The sequence below is a fragment of the Centrocercus urophasianus genome, unplaced genomic scaffold (assembly GCF_019232065.1).
Source record: "Centrocercus urophasianus isolate 14NV4802_14NV808 unplaced genomic scaffold, USGS_Curo_1.0 seq_14, whole genome shotgun sequence".
Lineage (NCBI taxonomy): Eukaryota > Metazoa > Chordata > Aves > Galliformes > Phasianidae > Centrocercus > Centrocercus urophasianus.
Window position 1 is genome coordinate 4,807,927 of NW_024884586.1, and position 13,090 is coordinate 4,821,016.

The 13,090-nt window shown below is 36.7% G+C and overlaps 1 protein-coding gene across 2 annotated transcripts in view; it reads right to left on the bottom strand.

The window, feature by feature from the left end:
* The window catches only part of SOX6 (SRY-box transcription factor 6), a 366,018-nt gene that overhangs the window by 314,657 nt on the left and 38,271 nt on the right, over positions 1–13,090 (bottom strand). For both annotated transcript variants that reach the window (XM_042813506.1, XM_042813507.1), the window contains exon 2: positions 1,567–1,637. The gene's annotated coding sequence lies outside the window, so the exon portion shown is untranslated. The remainder of the gene's footprint in view (positions 1–1,566; positions 1,638–13,090) is intronic.

Sequence of the window (13,090 nt, forward strand, 5' to 3'; positions counted from 1 at the left end):
TGGGGCTAGGAGTTGGACTTAATGATCCTTGTCAGGTCTTTTCCAGCTCCAAGTGTATTTTATAATACTATAATACAATTACTAAAGCACTTTGTAAGTTCACACTACTGCATGAGCATAAATTAAACAATACTTACACCTTCTCATCCAACTAGCCTGTTAAGCACAAACATGTTCATCGTGAATCTACTACAGTATTTATTCCATTGCTTTGACTTGAAAGCATGCTGATTATTGAAGTACAAATAGGTATTGTTTGTATTCACTGATATATTACTGTTTCCATTCATAGATCAGAAAAAAATGAGGCATGGGAAAGCCTAAGTGATTGCTTGAAAAACCACATAGTAGCAAAGCCAGGAAAAGTTGCATAAAATTCCTTGCTGTCTATTTAGTAATCACCCCATAACTTTACACTGCCAGCTCAAAACTTTTTTTCAAAGGTTGTACTTTAAAAAAATTATTTTTATAACAATTTTTTTTCTTTAAATATGACTGACAATGTTCATTAAAAAGATGCAGATGTCTACTGACCTATAAATGAAGGAAACTACAAATATAATAGTGAGGCCACATATGAAAATAAACATTTGTAAAGAGGAAGGGTTCAGTACAAATTGAACGCATTTCCATATTGAGAGGAGAAACAGCCATATTTTTCCCTGATGAATGTAGTTCTGTGAACATCTTTTTTCCACAAATGATTGAATAAATATTTATTCATAAACTATATTTGCGACTTAAGAGAACAGGCTGCATAGATTGGTTTCATTTATACTACATCATACAAGAGGTATTGCAATAATTTATATCATGACAAGTCTAAGTCCCATTAGATTCTCCTTATTATACTTGACTAAAGCTGAAGACTATCCAAAACAGCAATTCTGAAAGCTTTCTATTCATTGCATAAATAAGTGTCTTACTCTCATATCCTCTCCTCTAACTTTGCCTTTCTCAAAGCATTTATGCAGAGATCTAGTCTTATTTACTTTATTCGAACTTGGGCATATGCTTAACCATATTCTTGGGCCATGGCCTAAATGACTACACTCTCGGTCATTTTGCTGCAACCATAAAGGTCAGCTTTCTCCAGTTTAAATATAAATACATTCCCAATTCAACAGATACCAGTTGTTCTAGTATTTCCTCCATTAACCCATGTAACTTTTCCTCTAAAAGTCCTGTCAGTCTTGAATGGAAGCCTCAGTTCACTTCCAGAAACAATTTGCATCACAACAGCAAGACGCACTGATATGGTTAGCAACAATTGTAACTGATGTGTTATACTCTCATGAGTATTATAAAAAGAGATGAAATGAAGCTTAAAATAATGTGAATATATATTGTTAAATCAAGTATCTGTAGCCCTCGTGAATAAGTTGCTTAAGTTGGTTGCAAAAACAAACTACAGAACGTTTGTAAGTAGTGAAATACATTTCTTAATAAAAGAAGAATTTAAACCTACGATATTACAATACATAGTTCTAAATAGTTTCCATTTGTTGTGCTGAGACAGTATCAGAAAGAGGCACACAGCAGGAAAATCATTCAATGAATACTTACAAATACACAAGAAAATCAGCCCCAGCTCCCAGAAATCACTGGTAGGTTGCTTTTGAATTCATGAAACTGTCCTGAAAATATAAAAGGGGGGGGGAGTTAAAACAAAAGAAAGCTCAGAATCGATGTTACCTTTTTTTATTATTGAATAATTATGATTTTTAACTATGTACTAAATAAAGCAGCACACAATACTGTTGTGACTATTTCAGCCAAGTAATTTACACAGATCTGTTTCCAGGAAGCCAATACCAAGAGAAACAATTATTTCATTGTTCTACACCTCATGCCATAGCAACCCAGTCCATTGCAGCTTATAGAAACTGTCATAAACGCAAGCATGGTTATCTTTTAATAAGAGAAATAGTTTTGAGGCTTTCTTTGGATTGCTGTTTTTGTTGTTGTTGTTGCTGCTGTTTTCTTTAGCATGTTACAGAACATTCATTACATTTTAAAAGTATTTTGTTAGTATCATTTTGCAGCTTGACTAGTTTAAAATATTACTGTTTGGGCATCTTTCGCTGGAACCTGTCTGGGGCAAAATTTATACAGAAAGACAGTCTGACAATTTTGTTCTGGTATGGTCTAGATCCCAGTCAGAAGCTTAATCTAAGTACAATGTGTTCACTATAAGGCATGATTAAATCCAACATTCTTTTTCCTGCGTACCTCTCAGTTCTAGCTGGAAAGGTAGCAGATGCAACTCAAACCCACAGAGCTCGCCTTATAAAATTCTTTAACTAGCACAATGACTCACTTTATGCCTCTAAATATCCATGGTTTCCTCTCTCCAGAACCCCCATGCATTAGAAGGTAGTTCAGTAGTTTATTTTTATTGTTTGGTCTACATACAGCACATTTTTAGTTCTTAGGAAAACAAAGAAACTTTGTTGCAGAGCCCTTGTTTTCTTTCCAAAATGTGAGGATGGATATGGGTAACATTAAACTGAAAATAGTAATGGATCCTGGGCAACTAGTTTAGGTCAAAACCTTTTTGTTCTCCAGAAGCTATCTGATTAATTTACAGTTCATAAAACAGTGGGTGTAAGCTTAGTTTAAAAACATGTAACTATATTTAAGATGAAATCATCACTTTTATTAGCCTCCGGTAATCTTTAAGAAACACCTTCCCACAACATTTCTGTATCCTGAAGTACACCAGCCAGTACTGCACATTGCCTAGAGACAAGGCGAAAATACCAAACTTATCTTGATGTAGAATATCCTCCTTATTTCGTACACCCACCCTGAAGTGCATATTATTCATTCCAACCTAGCCTTCCCCCATCCCGAAAGTACACATTTAATTGTGTCTTCTCTCCTGTAATACCAACAGAAAGTCAACAAATCTCATTTGCTGTATCAATGCTGTGTTATTATATATTTTAAAAGCAAGTCTGAATCTCATTATCAGCTGATTTATGCCATTAGTGCGCTTTGGAGCCACCAATTAAACAAGGACAGTGGTTCATAAGGTCACAGTTAATTAATCTGAAAGAGTATAAATACACTTTAATGCACACCACCTCATGCAGAGAATTTAGGAACAAAGCACCAAATCTCTATTCTGTACAAGCAATTAGGGGGAAAGGTTAAATATACAAAATTTGAAATTTAGCTCTAGCATTCTGTTAACCTACCAGGAAAAAGTTTCATTTGAAAAAAAAAAAAAAGTCTTGCAGAATAAGACATATGGCCTTGGTTCTTAGGGCAACAACGTGAGTAAGGCACACAGAACAGGGTTCAGTGACCGTGAGCAAATTAGGGTATTTTCTTCAGATAACACCTTGGAACGGGGAACTTACTTAATATACAGCCAATAGTGTGGAATAAAACAAAAACCCAGCCCCAAAAAGCCCAGTCTTCTCAAAATAGAACGACATGAGGAGGACTGTTGTTCAGTACATCATAAACACTATCAAAAATTACTTTTTCTTCAGCCACATTTCCTTGGTAATGATAATAATATAGTGCATTATGTACAGGGCATTCAAAAGAAATCAAGTAAGGGTTCTGTGATAGCAATATTGTGCAAACACAACCAGAATATCAGTAAAATTACATAAATACTAATTGATCAGAAACATTTATATTGAAAATTCAAGTAGGAGGTACCTGGTGTTTAGAAGAAGGAAAATGACACCTGTTTTCACTACTTTGACTCATTTTACATTTCTGGCTCAATAAACAACACACCAAAAAATCTTCAGACATAATTAAATGAATAAGTTGCATTTTTTTTCCTCCCCTCTTCTATATCGATGCTTCCAATATTCCATAATGAGCCTTGCATTGTTCTCTTATTTTAGATCTCCCTTTTTGAGCTCCATGTAAAAAGCCCTCTTTCCATCAAACACTAACATCATGATGTTTAATACAAAATTTCCATTAGCTGTACCCTATGCAATCTACGTATGTGGATGACTAACAGTGTACAGTCCCTGCGATTGATAAAAGACTTGCATTATGTTTTTTTAAAGCTTTTGAGAGGCCAGCATCCACTGTTGTTAGGAAGAAAGACCTAGCCTTTTCAGAAATCTAGTCCATATTCTATTGGCTTAATCTGTTTTTGTTGTTACTTTTAATGTCTCAAGTTGAACTCAAAGTGACCATACAGGTGAACAATTTCTGCAGAAAAATACACAAGAACAATGTGGTTTTTTTTAAAGTATTCTGTTGATTCAGTTGGTACAAGTCCCATCAGAAAATTCAGCCAGGCACTTTGCAGTCAGAATGCTCTCAGAACATTCTCAGTACCTGCAGCTATTTTAGATGCTCGTTTGGAAAGCTTTTTGCATCTTTATCTCACAAAAAAGGGGAGAAGCAAAGTCGTAAGAGCACATTATGTCTGGATTTGAGGTGCTTTTTGTTCATCTTGCAAATACATATTGAGACCAAGAGAATCCTGGACTTAAAACAGATTAAGAACGTCAGTATGCTTTAACTGCTACAAACCAAGGAAAATTCCATAAATAGTGGAATTTATTTGCTTATAAAGTCAATTATAAAATAGTTCTCTTTCTTCCTAAACACTGTCAGCTCTAATGATTCCGAGAGATTTCAGTTTTCTTGATATTTCGCTACTTCTGGCCCACCATACTAATTCTATAAAATCTTTCATTAACATGTTTTGATTCTTCTCAGATACAGCCTCTACAGGTAGCCTGTATTTTCTGTGCAGAAAAGTGAGCACAAAGGGAGCCTGCAAGTAAAAAATGGAAGCAGTTATTTAGTAAAAAGCATGGCATCGTGTTATATCATTTGAGAATGTGGCCTATCATTGTGGGCTTCTGGGACTAAAATACGTACCATTCAACAGCTGTTAAAAAACTGTTTTCAGAATGATAGCATGATGTGAAATGAGAATAAAGAACAATACAGAAATGAATTTATACATTTAGGGCCTGAATTATCACAATTTCACACACCAAATGTGCAAAATTTCACAATTAAAACAACATTAATGATCTGTAGGCTCATAGCTACAATCACAAAAATGAAGGGGCAGAAGGTTGATTATGATGAAACCTTTTGAGTTGGAATTCTACAAATTTCACTTAATTGAGGTAAAGGGCACAGTTCCAAGACTATTCACTGAAGGCTGATTTACCTGCACACAGAAAACTCTTCATACACAATCTTTTTGAGACAGGAAAGAAAATAAACTAACCGCTATAGATGAGACTTGCTACAGAAGATATGAGACAAATCCTATTGCTGTCCTCTTTTGTCACTTCTTCTCAGTGACCTAGGATTGTATTTTACTGCCCTTGCTCTCTTCTTAAATTGTTCACTCTTTTGTTACATTCATTATTACCACCCAAAAAAAAAAAAAAAATTCACTTTACATTTTATAATACTCTCAGCAATTATCCTCATTTGGATTTGTGTATTCTGCAACTGAGATCCCAGCCAAGTGATCTAGCAAAGGAGGAATCAGAGCATACTATCTGTTAGGACACTGGTCTTTTTGAAACATTGCATCACTGTGAGGTAACAGTAAGAACATGGTGCATGAGATAAACATTGGTCGGGACTGAGCTCTGAACTCAGAACTCTGGCCTCAGCCACTTTTTTGCTACAGATTTTCTTCACAACCTTCAGCAAGGGACATCCTTTGTGATTCCTACCTCCTCATTCATAAAAAGGAACCAGTATTTCTTCCTTTTGTAAGAGCAGCTTTCTACCCTTCTACGTATCAGAAGCTGTTATGTCGTTATTACAGAAATCAGGCTAACAAAACACACCTAAAATAGGATTGCAACTCCACAGTTGCTTTGCAGGGAGATGTGAGCTCACTCTGCCCACACTACGAGATGTCTGGCCACAAACCCACTCTAATCCAGTTTAGCTATGGTTAGCACTTACGTAAACTACATGAATTCCAGTTTAGAGCAACCTCACATCTGTCTACAAAAAGCATGTTGACATACGCATACAATAGATGGTGCTTCTGTAAACAGCCTCTTAAAAAAGGAACCCCAGAAGCATCACCATTTCTGCCAAAGCCCACGGCGTGGTTCACAACACAGTTGTCCCATTGTCTCTCCCAAAAGGGTATCGCTCAGTAGTGACACATGATCTTGCAGTACTGTATTAAATAACTGGCTACAAGCACTTTTAACGATCCCTTCTGCAAAGGAATACGTATTTGAAAAATGTGCATTATGTATTCAACAGGCAGCTTGTGAAGGCTGCATCCTTGCATATCCATGAAGTATTCAATCACTACAGGACCTGAGCCTATAGTGAATGAAATACAGAATGAAAAATAAACATCTGGATCATAGGATAGCATTGGGCTAAGACCAAAAAGGACTAAAAAAATGCACTGTTCCTGCTCAATGACTAACTTAAATGCATTACCATACCTGCCACTAAAATTATGAGAGTTGCTCCAAAAGTAATGCTTCCTAATTTATTATGTTGGCTCACAATGTCAGAGGTGGATGTTGGTGGTACAGCAGCAGATGTTAGACCTTCCCAACAATATTGCACTACATGGTGTTGGCATGTGACAGATAGCAGCAGAAGAGCAATCTGGCAAAATGGCATCTGACACGGAAATGCAGATGAAGCAAAGGTGTGTCTCTGAATTCCTCCATGCGGAAAAAATGGCACCCACTGACATTCATCAATGCTTTCTGGAGACCAAAAAGAGGATATGAGCACACTGAGGCAGTGGGTGGTGCATTTCAGCAGTTACAAGAATCACAGTGGATCATCTCCACTGGTGCCGATTTTCATAAGCATGGCATGCAGGGTATTGCTCGTTGCTGGTGAGAATGTATAGCTAATGGTGACTGTTGAAAAATGGAGTTTTGTAGCACGGAGTTTGCTCTACTAAATAGTGCTATTGTGCTCTTTGTTGTAGTTCCCATGGTAATAAATAAGACTCGTTACTTTCAAAGTGACCTATGTCCACTTGAAAAGACCAAAAATATCTAATCCAACCTGAAAATGAAATACTTATATATGTATTTATTCTTTCATATACTAGGAAGAAGACTAGCATTTCAGATCTGATAAGCTTTATACCAAACACTTTCAAGTAGATAAAAGCCACAAGACATACACTATGCTACCTAGAAGGCTGAAGGAAGAGGAGGAACTCCGCCTATAACTCATGGGTTAGAGATAGCAAAAAACCTCCATGATAGCCCATGGTACGCTGGTAAGTGCAGCACCAGCTCACTGCCACTCACATGAAGGAGCTATGACACTTTGGACATTTTTGTGAGCTACATGCTTTTTTTTTAATAGCCACATGTTGGGTTATTCCTAATCAATGTGATTGAATTAAAGAAAACAGAGAAAGCTTTCAAAGCAGTTATGCTTCTGTATAGATCCACACGCTGAAGACAATGCAAGGGAAATTAAGCCCAGACTGAGAGTTCCAGCATTACAAGCCCGGAGAAATACAGCTTGTGATCCCAATACCAGGACCTCTTTCAGTGCACGGTACTGTTAGAAGGTATATCAAATCCAGAGTTTCACAGCAAATGCAATCTGAACTTGGAAGCAGCGTTGTGCAGAGGATGTGCCTTTAAGATGGCACCCAGGATCACCCTTCAGAAGCTTACATTTGCCACACAGTCATTGAAATCAAAGACAGAAGGGCCACGGCTGCAGTTCTGGCATTGAGCTGCAATGTAACATTTAACAAATTTTCACTCCCTTCTCTCTCAGTGCCTTAAAGGTACTTTCACTGTTTGGAATGGTAGCTTTTTAGTCCCTTCCTATGTGCATTCAGGGACTTGCCACTGTAACAGTGCCTCAGGGCACTACTGTAATACAATCCCAAATGAGTTCTCTGGATACAACTTTAACACAAAATAACAACAGTGTTTTTGCTAATTACATAACATTATCATTATGTAAAACCATGTTACATAAGAAAACAACACATAGCATGTTGACATATTTTTTCTTGAAAAAAAATGGAATTAAAATTAACAATTAACTGTTAGCAGGTTTTGGCTCCTTTTATCTTTTGACAATGTAACATATGTCAGGTTTCCTACTACTGCACATTCAGGACATTGTTTAAAGTAAGTTCTCTGAAGAACTGGCTTACTTTCTTTAAAAGAGGGTACGTTCTTACAGCTCAGCTGCCTTACAGAAAAGGACAGTATAGATAGAATGAAATACTATTCTAACCTGTAATTTAGCACGCAGTTCAATCTCTGCAGTGAATTCCATAAGCTCTGGATTGGACAAAATTGAAATTGAATTACACAACAGAATGGAATCTCATTGATTTGCCTCAAATTCAAAGTAACTAACTATATTTACAGATAGATATTCATTTTTTCACAACTTTTTATATATTCATGTCTATTATTACTGAATTCCTCTTAGCAAATAAATGGTCTCTTTTGAAAGAAAAGTAAAAACAAATTCAGTGACAAAGTTTCCTTGTCAGAAAAAGCATCAAGAATTCTAGTTAAATAACTTGGAGGCTTTGGTTTATCGTCCAGTACTGCCTAAATTCTGAAGCTGATGCAGATAATATGAAGAGGATTTAAGATGTGTCTTCAGCACGTTCCTTCAGTGGGCCTCAACTTAAACAGCTCTGAAATTGTACTGTTGCAAAATTTACCAGATGCATTTTCCTTGGCATAATTTTGAATGGTATAATACCTACACATGTATAAGAAGACTTGTAACTGTAACAAGAAAGCTCTCAAATAGGAAGCAGAAGGCCTCAGGCAAAAAGATCTTTGGGGGTTTCCATGGGGGTATGAAAATGCTAGTTGGAAAAGCCCAGCTTTACCATTCTTTCCAAGAGCTACAAAGAGTAAGATAGCTGAAATGTCCATCTGATATTTCAGTGATATCAGAAATAATGCATGGGTACACATTACCTCATCTAAAATTCCAATAAAAACATACTACACAGCGCACAGACTTGAAAATCCCCACAAAATTGGAGATTCAACTTGTCACAACGGAAGAACGCTTAAACAACAAAAAATAAAAAAATAAAAATAAAAAAACCCAGAATGGTAGTTTTTATTAAAAAAAGAAAAGCGTACTGATGTACCCTTACATTCAGCAGATATAAAATAATCAGGTTGTGAGCCATGCAGCCAAGTACTCATTCAGCTGCACATCAGTTCATGTGTTTTTTTCAATTAGAAGGCCTTAAGAATGCTTGCCTTCAGGTGTTCTTCCCTGAATTCCTCAAAAGACAAGAACTCTCTACTGCATAGCTTGTTTTTTGTTGTTGCTTTTTCTGAAATGTTGAAACATAATAGCTATAGCCTAAGTTTGTTGGTTTTTTTTTTTTTAATTTAAAAGACCTCAAATACAAACTTCCCCTCTCAGCTCTGATTTTTGAAATTCATTTCTCCTGACACAGTAACAAGAGAAAAGGAGGTCCATGTGCTCTCATTTCAATTTCACTTCAGGAGAATAACACTAATTTCTCCAAGGATTTGTTGGGTCAGTTAGAATTCCAGCTTACATACATATGCTCAGTTAGAAAGCAGTTCCCCAAGTATGCACCACAGCGTACTGCTAGTGAAGAAATGGCTTTGCGCTCTGCCCAAGACACCATTACACCTGTGATTATTTACAATAATCAGTCCCAAATGCAAATAATTTCACCAGCCAGAAAAAGAAATCACATGTAAAAGTCTGAGCAAGCTTACCTCACCAAACCCTCAAAATAAAAACTCATCTTTCCATCACTGTCTCTGAAAAGACTGTTTCATCAGTTAAAAAAAAAATAATAATAACAGTAATGTTTGAGTAGGGAAAGAGTACACTGTGAAACAGCAATTTGCCTTCAGAGTTCTCAGCTTATAAAAATTCAAGCTTTGGAGAAGCTTTATTTGCTACTGAATTTCACTTACAGCATCTCTTTCAAAAATACTTATGTTCTTGTGCTTACAAAGATTTTTATTTCTGGTTTTTGTTTTTTTTTTTTCTTCCAGTATTCACCTCTGCAAGATATCTTCAAACCAGAACTGATATACATTCACCATAGATAAAAATCTCTGCAGGCAGTATGGGCCATGGAATAAAGAACACACTCATTCCTAGCTCCAGTTTACATCAAGGATACCAACAATGAAGCAGGCTAAAATGCTAAAGCATTGCCTTCTGCCAGTTCAGAAAGATCAGTCTCACGTTCGTAGCCTGTTTCTTTTTTTACAACGTGTATATGGATCACACATTAGCAAACTGTTAATGCTGGGACCAGAGGTGCCCTACTATTCAGGACCAACTGTCCTAAATGAAAAATGTAAAGTCAAGATTGGGCGATGAGTTTTGTTTTTCACATGCTGAAAATTATTTAGGCAGTAATTTCTTAGCCTCTTTAGTTAGTCATATAGAATCACTTCTCCAGGCACTTAGTAGTACTGCTCCATATCCATGAGCCTCAGGCCATCTGCACCTGTCCTCAGCACGATGCTGACAGCAGCAATGAAAAGCTGATGGCTAGAGGGGTGGCTACTAGGTGCTTTGCATAAGATATTTCAGAAATGTACATGGGATACAGATCTGGGGGGAAAACACACTGACACACATCCACAAAATTGGCATAACTTTGGAGAGGAAAGCTAAAAGTTTCACCAAATTAACTCATCAACCTGACATGTCCCACTGTAAAATCTTATCAATAGTTTAATCAAACAAGAGGAAATAGAGGAGGAAAGAAAAAATACAGGGAATAACTTGCACTTCCTTCGAAAGAAAGTTCTTTAGGAAGTGTTTCAGTGCAAAATGAAGCTGCTATTGCTGTGGAATTTTAGGGTGTTGTTTCTCCGTTTTCTTTTTAACAAACACCAGAATGAGCATTACAGCAGCATCCCTCAGAAATTATCAGAGCACAAGTTGTAACTACTCCCAGGCAACTAGAAAGTACATAGGGTTTTGTTTGGGCTTTTTTCTGTGCAAAATTCTCTGATTTTTCCAGTATGCTTTAACTTGGTATACTTTGCTTCTTTAAACTACAAATATCTCTTTCCAGGTGACCATGCCCTCTTTTTCTAGCATATACATTCTTTGGTATGCAATGTAGAGTTAACTATTTGTGTATGAGGAGAAAATTCTGGGGGAAAGCAAGAAAAGATAATTCATTGTAAGGTCAAACGTGACTATTACTACACAGCAGAAGAATGTGCTAGATACCTATTCAGCTCCTGCAGACAATTTTCAAGGACCTTGGAAGGAGGTAAATAATTATGAATACTACAGCTGAATTGTATTTTCCTCTTTAAAGAGACCAAACTTTGTACAAAATTCAGCTCAAAATTTCAGGATCTCAGATAGAGATCAAGTAATACACACTTCTAATACTGACAGCCTGTACTGCAGCCATTTATGCAGTTAAGCAATACATTAATACCAAGTCTCTTCTTCAAAAGAGATCAGGAGCAGCAGAATCCCAGCCTAGGTTGCGTAGATCTTTGCAAACAATGAGTAAAGATAGTGTTAAAATATTTAAAAGGTCATAAGCACAAAAAATTACATTACTGTCTCAGACAAATCCTCTCTGTAAGCATGCTGACTCTGATTTTTAAGATGAAGTAATCATAAATTGCTTAAGAGCATGTACAAAAATTAGGAGATAATTATATAAAAAAATGTACAAAGTGGCCCAACGCCAACAAGAGCGTCTCCCATCAATCATGTATGATGCTCTCCTCGAGACCTCTCCCTACCTGGAGAAGCAGCTGTGCTCAGCAGCAAGTCCCAACAACCTTTAAAGCCTGGTTCCCGCAGACACAGAAAGAGGGTCTGAAAACATGACCTACTAGGTGCCTTTAGTTTTGTTCACTGTTATAGGACAGCATATGAAGCAGGCTCCTCACATTTTACGGAACTCAAATTTCACAGAAAAAGAAAAAATCTCTATTGTGGTTACGTGAACTAATGAACTGAACTTCCCACAGTCGTACTAGTTCGATCCTGCAGAAGTCACTAAACGTGCATGATGTTAGGTGATGGCTATCCTTGGCCTCATTATCTAACTGTGCCTTATAAAAGATGTATTTCAACAAGCTGACTCTATTATCACACTGCAGGGTATAGTGAAACTTTCATCGATTTCAATGACAATAGCTGGTAGGGTTTCAGGCAAGAATAATACTATCCTTGTGTAAAAGCAGGAAAAAAAATACTTCCCAAGATTCTCCAACATCACTACGATTTAGCAAAGATACCATAGAAATGCAAGAACAAAAAATAACACGCAGACTGTTTCATTCACATACACAGAAAATGCTCAGTGATTACAGCACACAAATGATGGGTATGTTGTTATTAGAGTCCGGCTGAAGCGTATTAAATTCGAATGCCCAATTTTAACATTGCGGAAGTAAATCAATCAACACTTTAAACCTGTGTGGACTTACTTTATGAAAGCAAGTTACATGTTGGAAGTTATGAAATGTGCTGTCTGCATGAGATGCTATTTAACGTTTTTAAATTTCTCCTCTGGTAACCTGGCATGTCCCAATTCTTTTTATCCAAAAATCTTCCAAAAGAGCAGATCGCTCTCCAGTCATCTCACACTATTGTTGTCATACACTTGAACTCAAAGAGCAGAAGATATTCATACTGCAAGAGAATGAGTTAAACTGAGTTAAACGTTAACAGAATACTGTAGAAATGTAGCGTGCTTGCAGAATAAGAGACTACTAGAACAAAAAACAATATTGCTCATTACATAGCTTTTTCCCACTTTGGAAACATAATTTAGCACCCCCTCAACTAGGTGTTAATATCCTGAGTTTCACATATTCCCACAAAGAAGCTCTGCAGATTTTGTTCAATAACATGTAAAAAAGTACATGGTTCTTTCTTTTTCTGTGTCTGAAAATACCTTGTCCTCTCAGACAAAGTGTGTGCTGCTCAAAGGGCTGATAATTAAGCCTTTCAAGTTTGCCATCCAGTAAAACTTGGTGATCCCACCCAAAGTGTTTCACCACCAGAAGCATCTGGTGTTCTTTCGGCACAATTACCATATTTCAGAAGACATTTTAACTTGGAACTTGCATTTGGTAGACACATT